This window comes from Balearica regulorum, chromosome 2 (assembly GCF_011004875.1).
Source record: "Balearica regulorum gibbericeps isolate bBalReg1 chromosome 2, bBalReg1.pri, whole genome shotgun sequence".
Taxonomy (NCBI): domain Eukaryota; kingdom Metazoa; phylum Chordata; class Aves; order Gruiformes; family Gruidae; genus Balearica; species Balearica regulorum.
Genome location: NC_046185.1, coordinates 126,593,845 through 126,617,031, shown reverse-complemented (window position 1 = coordinate 126,617,031; position 23,187 = coordinate 126,593,845). Strand labels below are relative to the sequence as shown.

General features: G+C 36.7%; 1 protein-coding gene across 1 annotated transcript in view; it reads left to right on the top strand.

The window, feature by feature from the left end:
* The window catches only part of LOC104636205 (ubiquitin-conjugating enzyme E2 E2), a 215,183-nt gene that overhangs the window by 113,031 nt on the left and 78,965 nt on the right, over window positions 1–23,187 (top strand). The gene's annotated exons all lie outside the window — the stretch shown is intronic.

Here is a 23,187-nt window from a genome sequence, read left to right as displayed (position 1 = left end):
TTCTCAGATCTTTGGATCACAAAGGTAAAAGAAGCAGTGAGGGGAATCAGGGTTAATTAAGGCAGTCTTAAGACCAGCCATTGCTTCATGGCTCTGTTAATCATGCAAGAGCTGCTGTGAGACTCTCGATGTCAAAGGCAGGGGCAGTGGCAAGGGATGTCTTTGCGTCTGATAGAGCAATAGTCTGCTCTCCTTGGAAAAAGCAGATTTCCTTAAGCAGATACATATGCAAAGGAAACCCTGTAAATGCTAACTTAGTAGTTGAAATGTATCTCCGGTTATAGGCAGTGGGGGGTTTGTACTTAATCTCCTGGCACGTGTACGGCCCCCTGCTTGTGCTGTAGTGGGATTCCCTAGAGCATGGGGCTTTGGAATTAACATCCAGAAAGCTGTCGTCTTGGACTTTTTATAGATCTGTGTAAATGTAAATGCACGAAATGCAGCTTCCTTGTAAATGAGGGTCAAAAATATATTTGGTCATTTAAATGAAAAATGAAGTGCTAAACTTGAACTCTAGGGCCATGAGCCTTTGGGTGAGGCTTATAGTGCTTGTTCTCTGACATGCGGAGGATGCAACCACTCAAAAATGTTTGGTGCTAAAGTTAATACAGTGGGAAATCTCGTTGGGAGTCTATAATTTCACACCTGAACCAAAATATGAGTGGGAGAAGAGAATTTGGGAAGGCAGAGAGGGAGAAACTTGAAGTGAAAATTTTCATAGATTCTTTCAGTTTTCTGTTGATTTCTTTTTTTCTATTTAAAAAATTCAAATATTTTCAAAATCGCCCTAATTAAATTGTAGGAAAAACAAAAAAAGAAGGTGCGTATGTTTAAAAGCAGAAGGAGAACTGGTGTTATTTCCATGCCTTAAGAGGGAAAAATGCATCCTGACGCAGGAAAGCCTCACACAGTTTCCTTCATGGCCTGAGTCGACTTGAATCTGCACTTTCCTTTTCCTGTGAAGATGTCTGGGGAACTACAGGGCTGTGGCATATCGCAGGGAGGTGTACTCCTGCTGTATCCCCGGGATGCTGCTTGGATTTGTATAAATAATCACTCCTGCACTGGAGCAGGAAACCGAGCTTGGGCATTTCAGGGCTGCCTATCTTTGATTTTGTGTTTGTGAATTGACTTTTGGGGGAGAAGAACAGTTCTTGTGCTCTCCCTCTCTCCTCTATCAGACACCAGAAACTTTATAACCGCAGAGGAATTTCTATTTCTTTATTCTCATTCCCACGCAGGGAGCTCAAGAAGAACGTTCTGTGGAGTCAGATTATAGCCTGAACACAGATCTCGTTTAATGTCTCATCACAAACTTATGAGGATTCACAGAAACACTGTCCAAATCTTTGTCACAGCATTGTGTTGATAAAGAGAGAAAGTAGAAATTCTCAAATAATAAATACAAAACATATAAAAGATTTTATTAGCCATTTAGCGCATTATGTTAATCTCCTGATAGCTAATATTATGAGCAAAGCTATGTCTGGAGAGAGTAATAGCAAAGATCTTAGGAATAGAACTAATGTCTTTTTAACACCCAAAAGAGGATTCAGAGACCTAGTTGATTGTTATGAAAACTACTACTCTTAGTGAGCATATTAAATTGGCAGAGCATTAATCTGATGAAATGTAAGATGATGTCCCTTAAGAATGTAATTGACAATGTAGAAGCTCAATCAAATATATAAAACAAAGCCATGAAAATGGAAAATTAATTATTCTAGTGCATTTGATAGGAACATTTTGTATCTATAGATACATCACATTGCGCACTGAATCAGTAAAGTATTAAAGTAACATTTAAATTATAAAATGCAGTACATCTGTATTTATTAGCTTTAAGGTATCAGATACTAAGAATGATTCTATATTATTTCTAAAATATTTAAAATAATACGTTTTATCTCTTCATGGTGAAAAAGGTAGAAATTCTGCAGAAAGTAGTCCTAGTTAACAACAGGACTCCAGAGCCTGAGTACTGTACAAATTTTTTCCAAGGTCACGCTTAGTTTTGTCTAATATTTTTGTGGAGAGGGTAAGAAATTTCTCAAGACATCTGTGTTTAAACGGATAGAGATGCCTAAAACTTAAGAAGTTAGATATAAATGTCATCCTGACCTAACAATGCTGATTTCACTTGACTTAATCAGAGACTTAGTTGGCCTTTGTGGTTTTACAGAAGGCTGTTTGTTAACCACATTGCGTGTATTACATGCACTGCAGCTTGTCGGCAGTTTGCTTCAGCTGTTTGTGTGGTAGGGGGTGCTTAAAACAGTGCTTGAAGGACGACGTGCTTAAAAATTAGTATTCAGCAGTTTTGCAAAGAGACACCGCATAGCAAGGTCAGGTGCATAAGCAAAGCAGGATTTCCAGTTGCCGTTCCATAAATTAACAACATCAAATTTGCCCTTGGTTGTTTTTGGTTTTATAATGTTGTGTGACTAAAAACATCAGCGTGTTCACATGAAGATTAGTTTTAAATACTGTTAATGACCTGTTCCGTAGTGATAGATGCTCCCAAATTCAAAGTGTAGCCTAGAACTATCTTTTAATTCCCTGAAATGCATGGGGTTTTAAGGGATTTTCTGATAGTTCCAAGCCTCAACCCCCTAATTTCTTGTTTTCTGTTATTTGAACCAAGCCTTTATGGGTATTTTACAGCATTTTTCTGGTGCTTTGTGGTTGTTACTTAAGTTTTACTGAAATACTTAACCATATTTTATACTGCGTGTGTTTTAAGTAACATATGAGTTGTAAAACATATATATTGCACAACATATGTGTATCCAGCTCATGGATATTATATAGAGTCCTGATTTGGCAAAAAATGCCCATGTAACATTTCAGAGGTCAGAGATCCTTCTGATTTTTACTTTAACCCAAAATCAATCAAATTACAACGCTCCAGCTTGGAAGGAAATTAGAATGAAATAGTCATGTTAGGTCCTGCTTCGTGGACATTTTCCTTAGTCTCCAACTGTGCCCTCTGGAAGAAAACGCTAGGCAAATGTGGGTAATAAATCAATGTAGTAGGAGCTAGGAAGCGGGTTATACTCCGAATCGCCAATTTTACAAGCCAATACCTTGGGTACTTTTGTTTGCTGCTGTCTGGCAAATACCTGTGTACACCTGGAGCGTGTGATTTATCTGCGTTGGCTGGTGCACAAGGAACCATTGCAGAAGTTCTCCTGCTACGATCATACTTACACAGGTCTTTCTTCAACAGCAGCTCCAGCCTCTATCTACCAAGTTTGCCTTTAATGTTGTCATTGCCGTTATTATTGCTTATTGTTTTGTAGCTGTATCAGTTCATCGTATAGCTGTATCAAGCAATTACGCCAGCATAGATAAGGAGACTACAGAAATAGGGGCTGCAGGGACGAGGAATACTGCCTCTGAAGGTGTAAGCAAGGCGTGATTTTTCCCAAATCTCTAAAGAAGGAGATATGTGGTTCGGATAGGAACCTTCTGATGGAAATACTATGGATGGTCCACATGAAGGGTGGAAGAGAGAGCGGAGAGCGTATGTAGTTGCTGTAAGGAGCTTGGAATGACTGTAGGATTGGTATTAGATTTGGGAATATTTTATTTTAAATGGCTTTGTATTTAACACTTAGTATATGCTTTACTTCTGCATTTTATCTGCTTTTCATTAATGGGAGTGGTTTCTTTACAAGTACATGCCAGGCTGAAAGATGTAGGAGATTTTGTCCAAGTGCAGGAAAAGTGGTAGATCCTGCCTAAGTGTCAGAAGAGCTCAGCTGTGTTAGACCACAGTGTCTTTTCAGAAAGCACCAGCTCTCCTCTCGGTCAGCGTTTGCACTAGGCTGAGTACCATAAAACACTGCTAATGACCCACATATCACAGATTTTTACATATGTGTAAAATAGAAATGCACATATTTAATGTGGTCATTTTTTAAGAACTGAGAAAATACCTACAACTTCATGAAAAAGTTTCATAATGGAAGAGGAGACTGGAAATCCCAAAAAGTACTTACAAATTTTAAGTATTGCAACTTTTCTCTGCATTTCTTAGGCGTTACTGCTCTTTTCTTCCAGATTCCCATATCCCACCCAATTTATTTTGCGAAATATCAGCTGACTGAAGCAACCAGTAAGACACATTTTTAGATCATTATATAACTTAGAAACAAATTCTTGCCACATTTGCCATGAGTGAACGACTATGCAGATGTCTGTTGAAGGAGTAGGTAGGTACTCAGCGGGAAGGCTCAGAGAAGATGGTTGACTGCCCAAAGGTGGACAAGGATTACATGACGGTGTGCGTCTTCCAGTCAGCTGGACAGTAGTAAATAAACACCCTAGCAGAGCCTACAATAAAGGTGGAATTATATTAATTACCATGCGGAGGTCACCCTGCTCTGCTGAAGCATATGAGAAATCTCTGTATAACTTTTGTTTGATGGTCAGTGTAAGGCATTGTACACGTGAAGAGATAGATTCAAAACTGTAGCTGCAGTTATAACTGGAGTTTGTGGCTCCCCAGGGCATCCTGCTCAGAGTTAACTAAAAATAACAAAAGTGTAACAGTTTATAGTAAAGCGTCAGTTACCGAGATGTATTTGCACAGGCAGCACAAAGCAATGCAATTTTTTTCACGTAGCTACAGTCGTTTATTACACAAGTTTTACCAAAGTTGTGGATAGCGTTCACATACTCCAAAGGTATCCACCCACATTTTCCTCTCTCTAGTGGTATTTACGCACATAAAAAGAACGAAGTAAAGAAAGGATCATTCCCAGAGCGGTACAGAATTTTAAAAGGAATTCATGAAGAGACAAACTTGATGTTTTGATGCAACATGTACCAGGGGGCTTTCAGGCTCTGCTGTGTATTAGCTGCAGAAATTGTTTAGTTGTGTGTAATGATTTCGAAGGACTTGTACAACATTTATTTCAAAGGAGCTGTAATTATAGATATGTCTTTTGAGAGAATCTCTTTTCCTCAAAGCCAAGCATTTATTCAGGTAGTAAATGTAATCACAGCTTTACTGCTCAGGTCATACTTTTATGCATGTATTAAGCAATTATTTTCTGTTATCATTTTTCATATTTCATCTTAAAAGATTTTTCCTATGATTTGTAGCTACACAAATGAGTCTCTAAGGATAAGGGAGGCTGAGATTTCTTGCCATTTACAGTCCGAGGAATTTGAGTTCCAAATTTCCAGTTTCATTTGACAACAGTTTATTCTTATTTGTGAAGCTTTCCATTTCTTGTATTCAGACTGTGCAAAAAAGACAGCAGGAGTCATTTGAAGGTTAGAATAAAGGAGTCGAATAAATCAAATCCAGAGATCTTAGTTTCATCTAGAAAGTGGAAAGCCCTCTTATCACAGTTATCCCGAATAAAAAATACTTTTATTAAGAAAACCTCTCTTTGAATGAGAGCTTCAGGTTCTTTAAAAAAAAAAAAAAAACAAAAAAACAAAAAACAAAAAAACAAAGCAGCACACACAAACCAAAACAATTTCTTTCAGCAGGTGCACCTTTCTCTGCATTTTGTCACATCTCAGATGAAGTCATCCCTTTGATCCCCAGTTTGAACCTCTCCTTTTGCCAACCTGAGTACGCCTGAGAAGCACAGAGCCGATCCCTGTGCATTTGCTATGCCATTTGAATACTGCAGTCTCAAAAAGAATATAATTTTCTTCTCATTGCTGTGTTTCCCTGACTTTGGTAAGCGTGGGAAATTAATGCAGGCTTTGGTAGAGTTCCATTTACTCTGAAACAGCCAGTGAGGAAAGAGTCCAACAAGGCTCAAAATTCCAGCAGCAGAACCTAATCTAGCCCATTATTTAAGATTTATTTTGTTGTTTTCTCTTTTCTGTGTTACTTGCACTGTCTTTAATTGCTCGAGTGTGTTTGTGGCTATGAAGCTCGCTTTGTGTAGCAGCATAGTCAAAAGAATTCATTCTCACTGCCCTGACAGATGAGTTTAAGGAAACTGAACTGTGTGTTGAAAGGTGGGGTGGAGCAGGACACAACCTGAGAGCGCGGGAGTAGGCAGGAAGAGATTTTCCTTTTCTTGAACTGGTTGGTTGCGTGACCCTAGAGAAGTCAGAGGACCTTGTATTGCTTTGGTTGCCCTCTGCATAACGGTAAGGCACCTCTCAAAAAGCATGGGATCCTTGGTTAAAAAAGCTTGGAAAGCATCATTTTATGAAAAATGGCAGAGACCCAGATCCTTGTCCTTACTGTTCCAGCTGTGTTCCTAGTCATTAGTCTAGCACTCAAATTTTATTTGCACGCCAGCCCGATTCTATTTTTTCTTTTTAAGATATCTTTAAAGATTTTGAAGTGCTTGTTTTTTCCCATCCCATTCTAGCCATCATCTACAGCATTGGATATTTTATTTCATGCCACTCTTCTTTGTTTTGTTTGAAGGAAAATTAGATATTATTTTGGTTTAAGCAGTGACTAGTTTGACATCTCTGTCTTGCAGTCATTACTCAAATCACAGAGTAACACTTTCTGTGTACGCACACAAGCATATTGTAAAGGAAAAGATGAAAGACTATGGTTATTTCATTATCACTGGATTTTTTTCATTGTAGGCGTTACTTGCTCACCCACTGTTAAATTGACCCACTCTGAAATTGATATAAAAATGGTGTGAAATTGTCCTAATGTACATTCAGTTTGAGTTTTCTCTATGCCATTTACAAAAACTAAACAAAGCTACTTTAGTATGCAAAAATACTACTTGCTATTCTTGAATGTTTTGAAGCAAAGGATACCTATTAAATTTACCTCAAATGTTTAAATAAAAAAAATATATCATCAGCTTCACAGGATTGTTCATTTTAATCTTCACTTTGAACTTGGTTGGACAGAAAAGATTTGTATGCTTTGAGAATGCCAAAATTCTAAAAAATCTTCTCTTTTTTTATATATGGGGTTTTGCTTTTTTTTCCCCTTGAAATCTGGAACACTTTGTTTTAATCAAGAGATCAATTACTGTGCTGAAAACGCAGCTTGACATATTAGCCAGCTTGAAGAGAATGGAAACTTAAACTATCTTCTCTCCCACCATCAGCCAGATGTTCAGATGTTCAACTTTTGATCCCCTGGGCCAGGGTTCAGGAATTCTGAGCTCTCTGCCAAACAGCAATGCAGTGTGCTGACTGTCAGAGTAACATAGATGTACACTTAGTATAGCTATATTGTAGTGTCTTTAGACCCTTCTGTTGATACCCTCATCTTTACTTTTAACATTTTTAAATAGAAATTAATCTCTTCAGGATGTTGCCTTTCATTTATCTACAAGCATATGTTCTGAGTACCTTGCTGAAGGGATATCTACCGTAAGTAAAATGATCCATGGTCCCAGTGTCAGCGTGCTCTGTGCCCAATCCGCACGTTCTGAGACACAGTTATATAAAGCAGAATTACTTGTATAAAATTTGCAAAGCTAGAACGGTGGAACATTTAATTGAATGAGATAACTCTGAAAAGGGCTGCTTCATCTCTTCAGTGCAAAATGTAATGTGTGAGTTATTTGGCTCTGTGATTCCAGGGTGGCTTGTCTAGGTCTTATGTCGAGTCTGACTTACTCTAGCAATGTACTTAGTATGTCCATAATAAATATATATATTATATGTATATATAAAATGACAACTGAAAGAACGCAAGTAGTAGAAAAAGCCATTCCTAGTTATATGGGTAAGACTATAACTTGCAGATGGGTGCAACATATATGTAAAATAGGAGACAAAGAGCCTTGCTGAAGAAATACGATGCAACTAGACCACACCACCGGCACCACTAGATACACTGCACCTGTTAATGGCACTGGAGCTTTTGATGTATCCTTAGCTCCCCTGTTATCTGTGTCCATTGCCATTTTTTAATCCCATTGAAATTGCACAGTTAGAAAAACTTTTGGGTTTAATGTGTGCAAGTTGCACGGTTTGGAATTAAGGTCTTCTGCAGTCCTGCCTGCTCTGCCCAGAGTAGTTCTCTGGAATACCTCGTCTCAGGTGTGTGTGTAATGCCAAGCTGGAGAGCGTGTGGCTCAGGAGCTATATAAAATTGAGAGCTTGGGAATAATTAAAAGGCAGGGAGGAAGGGATGGTGTTACAAGATATACTGACCTCTTACTGTTTTTCTTGCAAGAAGGATTTGTGCATAGTAAAGAGGTATGATTTGTCATGTGTTAATGTTACTGCACTTTGCTTTAAGTTTGATACCTGTCAAAATTCTTTATTTTTACAGTTTTTGTCTGTATTTTCCTTAAAAGACTCGATCTCTTTGAAAGAGTGGGAAATACTGTTAAGTGTGTCATGAAGGGACTAAAGGGAAATCCTAAAGCAGTTACGTTTCATCAAAATGCTTTCACATATTTTTTCTATAAAAGCCTCTGAATCAGTAATGTTTCAAGTACTGAAATTGAATCCTAGAAATATAACTCTCGTGGGTACAGTATTTTTGTAAATATTAATATATAATAGAAGGAGAAATAGGATTAAATTTGTGTCTCTAAGTAGAAAAATGTAATGCTGAAGAGCTTGGTGAAGCCACTGAAACCAAATCTATTTTATGGTATGTGATACAAAGTTAAAACATTTCTGAAAGAAAATGTTTGTCAGTTATAACACAATTTTTAATCTTATTGCTCAAAAGTTTTGCCTTCTAAGTGGTCCATTGCATTGGTGTAATACTATGGATACTGTAAATTATTTTCTCAGGTTTTTGTTAAAAATCTTAAACTATAATGAAGTTAATAATTTTCAGAGTAAACATCTACATAGCATATTATAACATCCAGAAATTCAGTGTTCTCTTAGTTTATAAAACTTTCTTGGCTGGCACTTGACTTGAGAATCATATTCTTTATTACTACACAGTGAAACAATTTTAATTGCTCCCTTGAACATTACAATACTTCCAAGCATGAAAAAATAGCACAGCAGCTATGAGAGTAAGTCTGTGCTATTTCAGTCACTTTTCCCATTTGACAGTGAAAATCATATGTTTAAAAAAAGAGAAGCTGCACTCATGTAAAAATAATTTTTAAAAGCTACTGCTGACGTATTATGGAATGGAAGTAAAGGAATTCCTGTGAGGATATGATCTACTTTGTTCTGCAGAAAGAGACAAATACTAGGCAAAATGTCTGAATTAGGAAATCATCCAATAAACTTTTAAAAGCTATCCTTTAAATTGAGAAAGATAATAAAAAGGAATAATCTAATCCTAAACTGTTGAGGATAATTTAGGATTAGGATTAGGATAATTTAGGATTTAGGTCCATAACTTTCAGGATCTAGATAGCTGTTCTTACATTGTCTATAACTCCTGCTGGGAGTAAGAACATTAAAGAAGGGCCTGTCTTATCCTAATATTGATTCTTACTAAAAAAGGCTCAGCTTTCCTATTCCTCTATATTGCAGTGATACATTTCTTTATGAAATGAGTGTTCTTTTAATGCCTGGGTACAGGAGCTCAGTGGTGAGAGTCCTTTAAGGTACAAATATTGACTTCTCAGCCTGAAACAGAGAGGCATTTCTCCGGTAACATTGTGCCCCAGAGGTTATCCAGCAAAGTGAGACACAGTTTCTCAACACTGAAAGATTCTTACTACATTCCTTTCCTAAGACTGGACACGGACACACACACACACACACACACAAAAAAAAAAAAAACCCAGCTAAAATGAAATCAAGAATATATTGCTTAGCAATATGTGGAACACTGTGGCTGTAGCAGATTCAAGTTCAGATTTGTTGCTTGTGTTCATTACGTTGTGTGGATCTCCAAGCTGTTACAAATTATTAATCCTTGAAGTCATTCTTTGTGCATGCATAGACATCAGGTTGGCATATGTTACTAAAAAGCAGCCTTAATGTCTCTTACTCAAGGTCTTGGCCATTCATCCAAATAGAGAAGCTTCAAACAGTGAAGAATGAAACACGTCCCTGATAATTTACCTGTCTCTTTCCTTCTTATAGAGATTAGCACCTTATCAGCCCTCTTCCTGCTAATGCCCCATCTACTCCCCAAATATTGTATCCCTTTCATTTTGGGGGCTCTGACTGATCAATATATCTAGTCAGAACACTTGTCCCTAATTTCTCTTTCATTTTGAAGATGGCTGCTTCTAATTCAGAACTGAAAAAGGGGCTGACTGGAAACTTGTCTTTTTTCTCCAGACATATCAGTTCATCTAATAAAAGATACAATCTGTCTTCATTGACCTTCCATTTTTCATGGCTGAAAAAGAAAAATATTTAGAGGAATCTTATGAACCAACTCGTAAATGTCAATGTCGTGTTTTACGCGAGGTAGTGGTGGTGTGTGTGGCAGGGTTCTATATTTTTAAATCTGGTTATCCCGATGGGGTCCTGATGTTGATGGCTACTTAGGGAAATTCCTTCTCAGTTCCTCCACGGACTCTTATGGACAGAAGTTGACTCTGTCTGAAGTTTGAAAGTGAAACTTCAGTCTCTCCTTTCAGACATGCATCTGAGCCTGTGGAGTGATTACTCCGTAGGCTGAATTCAAACTTCATTGTACTCAATAGGAAAGAATCTGATGAACTGCAGTGAGCTTTAGATCAGCCTGTTAGGAAAACCACTTGAAAATATGGATGTACTATTTAGGCAAAAGACTTGGCCCAAAATCTGTTGAAGTCAGTCTCATTTTTTTCCTTTACTAAAGCACTTCAATGGAAGAACTTCCTCAGTGTTATGCTAGTAAGAAAACAATCCACCGAAATTTCATAAACATGTTGTGGGGGTTTTTTGTTTTAAAATGTGAAATTTATTTTTTAAGTCCTGAAATGAGTGTGGAAATCCATCCCCCTTTCAATAAAAAAATCACGTCTAAATTTTGGCATGTTAACCTGATGCCTTCTGTTACAGATAAAGTGCTTTTAGGAGAACATCAACATTTCTGATACACGAATCAGACTGCATATCTTTAGGGTGAGGTACATGCACTGGTCATCTCACCGTGAATATATATATATAGTTATAATGGCTGTTCCAGCAGCTCGATACAGAGCTTTACATCCTCGTGGGAAGAAGTGGAAACGTTGTTTGGGCACAGCTTTGAGTTCCACCCACTCCTCTGGCTAGCCCATGGTGTCATGGAGCAGCGGCAGCCCCAGTACTCCACTGGCTTGAGGAAATGGAACTGTGCATCTGAAGACTGGTCTGCAGTGATTTCTCTCCTGCTAATCTGTATGGAAGAACAGTGGTAAAATTGATGGTCAAAAAAGACATGTATCAGATGATGAGTTTACAAGAGTCATTAATGTGACCAAATTTCAAATGATCATGTACTCAACACAAGCGTATGAAATGCTAGTCATTAGATACAAAACAGAAGAATATTTTTCTGAAAAGGCCTTTCTATAATGTGATATCCTCAATAACTTTATCTGAGGTGGCAAGCAGATAGGCCTTTCACACAGCGTGCCTAAATAGGACTCTTAATCATATTTCATTTCCTCTCTCACCTCCTGTGTGACATTGCTTACAGATTTTCCATGTAATTACTGACCTCTGGTTATCAGTGGAAAAAATATCTCATTGCTGTATCTGCCCATTCTTCCTTTCTCTCATTTTGAGTACTTGTTTACCAGTTCTTAGGCAACCTTCACAATGTTATGCACCACTCTGAAATAATTCCTTGGCTCAATGACCAGTTTGAAGTCATGTTCTTTTTCCTGATCTAGCAAGTAAATTCTGGATACAATAGTTTCATTGCATCGATGATAGGTCTCCAAATCCCCTGAGTTTGCCTCAAGTTACCTAAAAATATCAGCCCAAAGTTTCATATCTCTTCCTGTTTTATCAAACTTTACAATTGTTTGTAGAATGCATTCACAGTTAAAACGCAGAAGCCAGCTTGTTACTTTTAGAAGATGTAGTTACCAATTTTAGAGCCAAACTTAATTTTCTTTTTTTGAGCCTGGTCTATTGATCATTCCTCTCTAGAGGAAAATGGGATCGATACCTTAAACTATAACTACTAAATGAAAGGGTACAGGAGAATCTTATGCTGCTGTTACCTGCTTTTTACTTTTTTAGATTCTCAGGGTTTACGACAGAGGAGACTGAGCCAGGTTAACATCCCCTTTATCACAGACCCTCATTTCTACCATTTACCTTTACCAAAGGATTGATCTCCCACTTGGTCCTCCAGAAAGAGATCTTCTCATGACTGGAAGACATCAAAAGAATCTGCCACTTCCCTTGGCAGTGAATTATCACTTTCACAACTCAAAACTCATCTTTTATTTCCAATTTGAATTAATCTGGCTTCATCTTTCACATACATATTGCACTTTGTTTTGCTAAATAAGCTTTCTTTAGAGTCCAGTATTCAGCAGTTTACATCTTTCACAACAGGGCATTTTTTCCACATCTTGACTCTGTGTTTCTTTTTCTTACGCTCTTCATATTTTCCAGTGTCTCTTGAAAATATGAGCACCAGAATGCTATGTAGTATTCCAACACCATGTATATAAGTTATTTCTCTGTTGATTGTATGTCCTTTTTTTTGCCACTGCACAACACTGAATATTGATGCGACATTGCTTATCCAGTGTAATTCTTTAGAACCACAACTTTACAGTTCCCCATTTTAAAGACGTGGCCTGTATGATGGGTCCGTAAAGGTTTTCAGTGTTTTAAAATACACTGTGTCAGGGCTCGGTTTATGTTACAAGCCCAATTGCTCTGCAGTCATTTCCATACCAGAGATCCAGATACTCTTTGGCTGTGTCTGCATTAGACAACCCCAAGCTGGAGTCAGCACCAGTGTACCGTGCCGCTGTCGGATCTGAGCTGTTCAGTCCTCACCACACTGCAATGTGCTGGGAGTACCTACCAATTCCCGTTGAGTTTTCATGAGCTTTGGGTTCCTCTCTCGCTGTCACTGCACCTTGTGGACAAGCCCTGTGTGACTGCAATGTCCTCTTCACGTTTCACTTTTCACCAATATTTGTGGCATTCTGTGGTTTTATCAGAAAATGTTGTTCAGATTGTTGATGGAAATGATTGAAAAGTGTTGATTCCAGTATTGATTCCTGGAAAAGGGTACTAGAAACACCTGTGTAATCATGAGCTATTCCTCATTCATGGCCATTATGTGAATGCAAAACCTTTAGTGGATGTTTTGGGATGTAGTTAAATTAACAGCTGAACCAGAAGTTTACACAGATGTAGGAGTCTACCTTTAGCTAATTCATTCAAGTGTTCTGTTTCAGTGCACTTTCCCATCATTTCCATCCCAAGCTTGTCTACTGATGATCTAAAAACCGTCTAGTGCGTTTTGGGGGAGTAAATCTCCTTTTCTCATAAAGATTTATGAATTTATTATTTACTCTGTTTTTGCAAACTGCTTTCCTGGAAGTTCTCCACAGAATTTGTAACAATTCATAAAGCATGCAAATGTATCCAATAGTGACTTGACTATATACATTTTCAAATGGTTCTTACAGGTATTAACAACTTAAACCAGTAATAAAGCATAGTATTTCAATAGCCTGTTAAAAGTTTGGAACAAGTTTCTCCTACATGCAGAGCATTTTCACAATCAGTTCTGTGGTGCAGTGCTTTGGTCATGTAAACTGTATATAGTAAATCACAGAGGGAGAAGTAAGCTGAAGATGTGAAAATACTAATGGCACGTGGATGTTGTTGTCGCCAGCAGACAATACAAAAAATTCTAAAATAATCTTTATTGATAAGTAGAATAAGTATTGTTTCTGTGTTCTGGATTGCAGGCAATTGTGCAGTGTATATTGCAACTTCTCTGATGGAAGAAGCAGTTTATAATGAAATATTAATACTTGTGACATTTTGCCACACTGAGGGAAGGGAGGGTGTCATTTGAAAGCAGCCTGCATTAACACAAATACCAGTAATTTTTAAAATACTGATTTTGACATTCTTGCAATAAATTAAGATTCAGTGCCAGGATTATGAGCTTCTTCCTTCTTATGGTTTCTGCTATATGACACTCATTTATCAAACTTAAGTGGCCAAATCAATAGAGTGTTTCCGTAGCAGGTAGTAATTGCTTTAGACTTACTACCTATACTAACAGACTTTGAGTTCTTACCATCATTCTTCACTGGGTATCCCAAGTTGCCTTTTACTAAAAGGGCTGGAATACCACTTTTTTTTCCCCAATACTTGTTAAGTATGTAAGATTGCTCTAGAAGAGCTGATAAAGTGGTGGGTTATTTAAACCGACCACTCCACAGTGTATGTACTTATGCAGTAGCTGCAGTCTCCAGTTGTTTATATTCGGTCAATACTGTGAGCTCTCTTGCAGTTAATTTTACATTTTTGTTCATTAGAAGAAAAATTGTCCTAGATAATACTTTCATCGTGCTTACCTTTAACAAGCACTGTGCATTTTCAGATTAACTGAAAGGTTTATTGGTGCTGGTATTAGAAAAAATTAGCTTTTATGGCCAGTAAAATGTGTCTTTTTCTCTCCTAAGGTAATGACTTGTACACCTGGCACTTTTATGGCATCAAATGGATTTTATTTTTTTTAAAGAGCTTTAATTAAGCTTCCGGTATCACAACACAAGCAAGCAATTTTGGTCTTTTTTTCCTTATCTCACAAATCAAGATATTAAAATGGATTAATTAATAGATAACTATGGCCTTGAGATCTTCTTAGTAGACTAAATATTTCATAGATTAGGAACTGGATTATAAAATGCTGTAAACTGCAGATATTATAGCATTTCAAGTACACTGAGTTCAGCTGATGCTTTCACGGGTATTTGGCTAACTTTTTATGACTAGATATGTAAATTGACATTTTTCATATACAGGCATATGTGTGATATACTTGCTTTTGATTGGTGCTGCTGCAGGAGAGCAAAGAGAAAGATCCATCCTGCCAGAGTAGGCAGGTCATCTAAAAACCAGAAAACTGGACCGCTACTTTACCGACATTGTGCTTATTCCTGTTGCTGTCACTTTGCAGAGAGAGAAATCCCAGGGTGACCTTGTCCAAATTGCACTGTACAGCAATAGCAACAAATATGGGGGGGGGGGGGGGGGGGGGGGTTGGTTTGTTTTTAAGGAAGTCTTACTCTACTCAACAAAAGTGATACTATGCACTCCCAGCTTTCTATCCAAATTTATTTAAGATTATCTGCCACAAGGGGCAGAGGGAAATATAAGTGAAGGAAAGCAAATCACATGTGGGTATGTAATATTCAAATGGACTAGCAGAATATAATGCTTTGTGCCCAAACCATAGGGAGAAAATGTGTGTATTTCTTAACCCTGAGGAGAAAAGGTAAAGCCTTAGAAGTCCAATCAAGTAATGAACAAAATATTTAAATAAAATAGCAATGACAGTAAATATTATGGAGGAATGCTTTCATTTTCATGGCTGTTGAAATTTTAATGCCTATTTCATTTGAGCTGATACTTTTTTCATAAGGACCAGAAAGACCATCCATTAATTTCAGATTGCAACCATAAACTCCCTGGAAGAGGAAGCAATTCATCCTGTCTGTGTGCACAGCATCTGCCACAGTGGATTTCCAAGTCAGTCTGCAGATATAATCACATAGTAAAAAATGAGTCAAAATAATTCAGATTCAGGAACTTGGCAAGCCCCTCACTATCACAGTAGCATAAAAAAATCTTTGAGGGCACTTATTCTGGCTATCTAATCCTGCTGCATATGTAGAAAGCATATAAGCAGCCAAACTGGGAGGCCAGTGCTTTGCCTTGAAAGATGCATGGAAAAAGTCACAAGAAGAATAACAACAGACAAATCAGGTTTCCCTTCATCTCTATGCATCTACTTTTTTTAAGCCTGTGAAGCATTACACTTCCTTGATCTCTGAAAAACAGAGATCTGTAAGTTAATTCTTGTGTAAAAATAAACGTGTCATTTATCTACCATTTTTATGTTGTTGTTTCTCATTAATTGAATGTTCCTATGTTATTTTCAGAAATTCAGCTTTAAAAGCTTATTTGTGCAGCCCGAACATTTGCCAGATTTACTCTACTAGTCTGTCTCAGTGACAGCCAAAAGAGAGAGAAAAACATCTCAGGATAGCCTAATAAATTAAAGTTTGAAAAGGCAGGAAAGGAGATGGGGGAGATGTGTATTGTCATTCTAGTTAGCATTTAAAAAGCTGATCACTGACCTGTCAGCAAATTAAACTGGGAGTCCAAGGAGAAGAAAAACTGATGAAAATACTACAAATTAAATTTAAGATACCTTTAGAAAATGAATGGACACGATTGGAAGTAGTTTAGCATTGTTCAGTCTGCTCTGTATTACTCATGGTCAATTTAATAAAAGTGCCATATTTTGAAAAGTACTACCAAAAAAAGTGAGCAATCTCTTTCCACAAAACATTTATTAATCGTGTGAAAACACCACCAAAAAAAGCTGTGACATTCTGTGAGCATGTAAGTTTTGCAGTGGCGGTTGAAAATGTAAAAAAAACAGTATTCTAAAAATTCAGAATGGCCAACTTTGACTTATTTAGGAAATAGCATAGTCAGTTGATAAACAAAAAGGCTATACTTACATTTACTACACTCTTCCTGAGGAGATTCTCATTTCACCTTAAGTGTTTCTGTGGGATGTAGCAGAGAAGATAATAACACTTAAAAGCACTCTCCTCACCTTCATGTTTCCTAGTTCAAAGACATACTGGGAATGGTTGCCACCTACTTGTTAAAGTGAGAGGTGATAATAGTTACCGCTCCCCGTCTCTCACACCTGTGCTGATGCTGCAGTACCAATGAATAAAGCGTGGTAAAAAGATTGTAGTTTTGCTGCAAGACTCAATAGATTGCAAACTCATTCAGAGAGTAAAACTGCTGAGAAAATATATTTTTGGTTTTACTTAGTCATTTTTCTAACCACAGTTGTGTTGTAACAGCTATCTTCTTTTGCTTGTTAACAGGTGCTTCATTAAGCAGGTTGAGAAATACTTTCATAGCTTTGTAGGCTCATAAAAATATGACTTGTAGTAAGTGTTTGTGTCTAATCAAATTCCACCGATGTGGTCAAGGGAAACCACAAAAAAATCCAGTTTCTTTACAATCTGGGAAGGAAAAAGGCCCGTGCCTATGATCCTGAATTTTGGTTATGTATTGGGAAAAGGAAATCGGAATTATATCAGATGTGATAGTTTCAATTAAAGTAGCAAATGAAGAGTCTGATGTTTGATCTGTTTGCCAAGATCTGTCACCTCTTTGCCAAAGGAAAGAAATTACCATAATGAGAGCCTTAGAGGCGCCAGAGTAACTATTGCTTATGAGGAATACAATATGGTCAGAAAAAAAAGGAGTCCCTTTGATATGTGTGTCATTGTGTTTCCTCTACGGATGTCATGTGGAGTGGATAAGAGCTTTTAAAGATTGTGAAAGCAATCCTGTAACCTCTTAATGTGTTACGTTTATCAGTTTAATGGGCTTGTGTAAAATAGTGCTTAAAATACATTTGATATAGTTTCTGTAATCAAAACCCAACTTCATTTGCCTGAAACGTGGTCTGCCGTGACCAGCTGAATGGCAACCCTGTCCCGAAGGAGAGCTTTGAACTCTCGTGGTCACCCACTTTCTCCACAGGCTGCCTTCCTACAGTGCCCTGCTCTTTAGAGCAGATCCCTGATAAATTACAATTTAATAATTTAACTTAATAAAATACAATTGCCCTGTGGTAAGTGTGTGTAGACAAAAGAAGAACATGTATATCTAAAAGCATGCCTTTTCTCTCCACCTGCATCAGTTGATCTAATGAAAGAAATTCTTTCTTCCTTGAAATTGTATTTGCCTATGTGTACGCTGGCTTCTTTGAATTAGTTTACATTAAGATTTATTCACATTAGTATGATTCACTACTCCTTGTTTAGAAAAATACTGTATATCTTTTTGGACCGAGGCCATGTTTTCATTAAAAGCGATGGCTGTTTTACCTAAAGGGACGTTGACCTTTGATTTGGACCTCTTTTCATTGCTGTATGAAAAATAATAAGCAGCTCTCGTGGATTTGGTGAGATCAGTGTGTTTAGCCCTAGTTACTGGACAGATGAGGTACTAAACCTATTTGACTACCCTGTGATAAGTCGGTGTTAGCAAAAGGATATATGTCGTCTAAATATTTAGAGTTAGAATTGTGAAGATGTCAGTCAAGTCTACTTAGTAGGATGCTTGAGAAAAAAATCATTCTCAGTAGCACAGATTTGGAAGCTGAGGGAACTAAGCTTCCGGGTACCCAATGACTATAAAGACAATGCCAATCTCTGTAGCTTGGTGTGCTTGCCTGTAACGTGCAAGTAAAATACATCACCAAATAGCGATTACTACTTCCATAACAGCATTTATTAAGAAGTATTGGAAAAAAAAAAAAAAGAAAAAATATCAAGGGGACAGGAAAGCATAGGCACTATATCAAGGGATCTTAAACACAATTATTTTTTTCAGTGTCTGTGCATGCAGTTTTCTTCTGTGCAGCTGTTTGGTTTGTTCCTTGTTGCGGATAGACAATCTCCTAAGCCATACAGTATTGAACTGTTTTGTTCAGGTATTGTAATACCTTCTCTGAAGTAAGCCATCATGTTTCAAAAGTATTTAGTCCTGCTTTTTCTTTATCCTTCCTAACTTTTTATACAGTATTTTAGCAGTGAAGGTTTGTACCATTCAGTGAGGTTAGGCTTGTGTCATTTTTTACATCTTTTTCATTTCTGCATGTGTCATTTTTGAAAACAGAACTTTGTTACTGAAATTGTCTTGGCCATCAATGCCTGAATATCTTTTTAAAAATCCAGATCAAAGAGCCCTGTTGCTTTCATAGCCTGAAAACTGAGCTCTGCAGGCTCTACTTCAGTTGCAACTACTATGAAAAGCTTTAGGAAGCTATTGGCTTCATCAGTAGGAAGTAAACTAGCTAAATCTCACAAAACAGAGTTTAAGGTTTTGGCAAAATGGTATTTTGAAGCAATTTCATTTAATAAAGCTCCGTTTTGCAGGAAAATCTTTAGTATAACTGTTTAAGCTTACTCATGAGGATGGCTATGTAAAAAAGTTTCTGAGTATCAGGAGAGTAAAGATAATATTTTTACAGGAGCAAGCAGGAAATGTGTAGGGAATGTCTGAAATAAACAATTTTACAAGAGAATAAATTGATACTGAGCTCTGCATTTCTCATCTGTTTAATCACATGTATTTACCCATAAGTGCTAAATGCAATGAAAAACATGTACCTAGAACTCCGTATTTTGTTCTTTGGACAATCACTCCTCTGGTTTCTCACTCCAGAAATATTTCACTTGTCCCAGTCAGATATTACAGAAAAAAAAAAATCTTAAATGTATTTATTTACTATGTTTGTTATTTCACGTCATTACAGAGAAAGCTAAAGACCATTTCCCAAAATATTTATTAAAATCCAGTCTTCAAAATTATTGCCCAATTCAGTGCAAACAAAATACAAGTTAATATGGCTTCAATTTTAGCTGTCAGTAATTCTGACATATTTCAATCTTTATGCTGATTTAATATTTTCAAGAGCATAACTTCCATTTGGGGAAACACTCAGAATATGTTTAGCATAATATCACGTGGGTTAAATATTCAGCTTTGTTACTTATGTTTTGAGTTCTTTGACCGTGTCTGATAGAGATGTTGTCAAGGACCTACCCAAGGATCATGCACACTTTGATACCGAATGATGCACTAAGAAAAGCTTTATAAGTGCTGGATCATTTTGTCCCCGCTATGGGGAAAAGCAAACTTATGCTAATGTAGGGCTTCCATGAATTTTTAAAGCAAACATGAGGTTGCACAATATTATAATGACTGTGTTAATATCTCCAAGTGCCAAATTTGGTCATATTCAAATCAATACTTGGCATTACTTTACAAATGATAATTTAATTGTTAAAATATGCTTAGCAATATACAAGTGAGATTAAAGAGTTAGCACCTGTCTAAACATAGATCTTTACTTCACAATACCGTTATCATTCAGGCCTCGATACCATGAGTTAATAAACCATATATTTGCAAAAATAGGAGTTTGTGTAACCTAATGTTTCATTAAGAAGATTTACCTTCAGTGGCATGTTTCATTTTTCAGATTACAAAACATTTTTACAATTTATGATCATTAAGGAAACTAAGGTACTTGTCTTCATGCTTACTTTATGAGTGGATGTAAAATTAGCATACTTAATAAAGAGATACCTTTTATTAATGAAAATTATAGTCTTTTCTGAAATAATGTTGAGATCCCCCAGTTGATACAGATGCTGTACTTGAATATCACTGTTTCTTAATGTCTTGGGAAAAATAGGAAAACTAAAATATATATTATCAGTTTACTTGAAAATCCAGTTCTATACATATGTATTGAAAATACCATGATCAATTTAATTATGATTGTTACCTTTTCAATTATATAAACTAAGAATGAGAAAAGAGAAATATTACAAACATTTCATAACAAATTCTAGTAGACTCATGAGAAGTAAGCAGTGTCAATAGTTCAGACTAACCACAACTGATTTGGTAACTTGGCATTACAGGAAATGAAGAAAAACACAATTACAATAATACAGAAGTCAGCTGCTTTTTATTTTTATAATACCACTGAAAAAACCACAAAGGAAATTTAAATAGCTACCTTTAAAAGAGTTATAAGCTTGTGCCACAAATGAAAAGGAGCACAAGAATTTTAAATTACTGCTGTTTTTTAAGTGACCTTAAAGTATTTAGGAGAAGAGGTGCAGGATATCATAGAAGGTACAAATAAATAATTTAAGCCTTTAAGGACAGATTATTATCAGGCAGCTGAATATTTCATTTAGTCTGATAACCATGGTACTACATGAAAAACATCTTCTTCATGCAACAAGTTTGAGGGGGTTATGGTAACCTAATTCAAGAAAGAAACTAAAGCTGATTCATTCAAGAAAATGCCACTGTATAGCTTAAATATTGAGTACAATTTTGGTTTAGGCAAAAATAATTTAATTCCTGAAAAGCTCATTTATTCATACAAGAAATTATAAAAGGAAGAGATGTCGATCAACTGGTTGATGGCAAAGAGCAGTCTTCAGCCAAATTTGAGCAATGGGCCTCAACTGTTGCATGTTTGAAATTCCCCAGAACTTAGCTGAAGATGAGTCAAAAATTTAAAAAGTGTGTTCCTTTTTGGCCATGTAGTTTTCTTTTGTTTGTTTGTTTATTCCTGGACCATTTCAAAATATTTTGGGAGCCTTACTGTTGAAATTTCTATTTCACAGACAAATAAACTGCTACCTTTGTTCTTTAGCTCAGCGGTTTGCTGATCGCTGAATCCAGATATGTTTGAGCCTCATATGATCCAAACACAATATAATAATTCATATTCATGAATGTAATGCCCTGTAGTTAGAAAATAGTAAGCAACTAATTCTGCCTTCCACTCCCGATACTCTCTCATGGTATATCACTTTTAGGGGCTGACTTTGAGATCTTATTTCCAGTTTTGTACTTTGGTATATGTAATGCTACAGAATTCTATTAAAATTATCATCATGTTGAATGAACTCCAGAAAATTTAACCAAATTGAAAACAGGCCCCCAGACTGTTCATGATGAAATGCTTGCAAGGTTCCAAATGGACATCGCCACTCATGAGCAGCTGGCTTTGATCCCTACTGACATGCATTGAAAGATGATTAAAAATACATATATGCTTCCCAAAGACATTGTGTATTTTCCAAAAGCTGCAGTAATATCCACGTGGGTGTTACACATCTCAGTAGATGAGGACACAGGCTGGTTCCCACTGATGCAAGATGCAGGCTTTCCTCACTGTGATGTGTCAGGTTAGAGGAGGTCCTTATTACAGTTGAGTTTGAGAAGTTCCAAGCAATTTTCTTTCAGAGTAATATCTGTCTTCATTGGGTTTACCTTCCCCTTCCTCCCCATACCTGTGTCCTGGCCCCATTCAGTGACTGCAGACATCTGCTCAGCAACCTAACACAAGCTAGAGCTCCACGTTCTGCCTTCACAGCCGGTCTCTGGTGTGATACAGACTCCTCGGGAATATTCTCTGTACTTGCCTGGTGGTTGTAACGGAGTTGAGGACACACAAATGATACTTTTTCTGTTATACTTTAAATCACAGGGGGTTCGTTGTTCTCAGAGGATTTGCGTAAATAACAAGTTTTGGTTGAGTATCATCTGTTCTCCAGGAAAAATGGAAATGATAAAAAAAGATAGTAATTTGTTTTCATTGGAGGAAAGATACTGTAGTGACAGTCTCATGTAACTAGCTGGAAGGATTTGGGGAGATTTCTAAAGATAATCAGTTTAATTCTAAATATTATGATAAAATCCTTGTTGCCTTGACAAATCCTACGAAATGGGCTTTATGCAGGTGACCTACTTGCAGTTGGTGGGAAAAGAGTCTCTGCACAGTTTAAGTTATCACTGGAGCCGTAGTTCAGATGGGAGGAAATAAGTTGTATTTACCTGACTTCATTGCACTTGGGATGTTATATAAATTTAATTGTTATCAAATCAACAATTTGTATTATAATTGCTTTGGATCTAGTACAATTATTCTTAAGTTCACAAATAAATCAATCAGATAAATAGATTTATAGTGTATGGTATGGTAAAGCCACGTAATATATGTATATAAAATAGTGAAATCAACTAAATGTTGCACAGGTCAGTCATCAAAAACTAATACATAATTAAAAATTCCAAACTGTGATAGCTAAGAGCAAGTTCTTAGTCAGATAGTGGTATGATCACTGTAGTTCTGTAAGAGGTATAAAAACAGGCTGTTGATCATTTTTAATAAGGAGAACAATACTTAATACCTCCTTACTCTAATATTTTTGTCATTAAATGAGATAAAGAACTTTATGTTCAAAACTGATCTACTCTTAGACAAATTGTTCTCCCACTTGATAGAACTGTCTGGGGCTTTTTTACAAAATGTTATATTTATGTTCAGGAGGGCTCAGTTTTGTTTGTTGGGTTTTTTTCACATAACTCATGTAATCCATGTAGTTAATAGTTTAAGTGGATTGGGAATCTGCCTGTGATTTGTCTGGGGTAAATCTTACTGAAATAATCTCATGCCTCATAATGTGGAGGCAGGGAAACAAATCTGAATACAGAATGTTATATTTGCTAGATGTATAAATA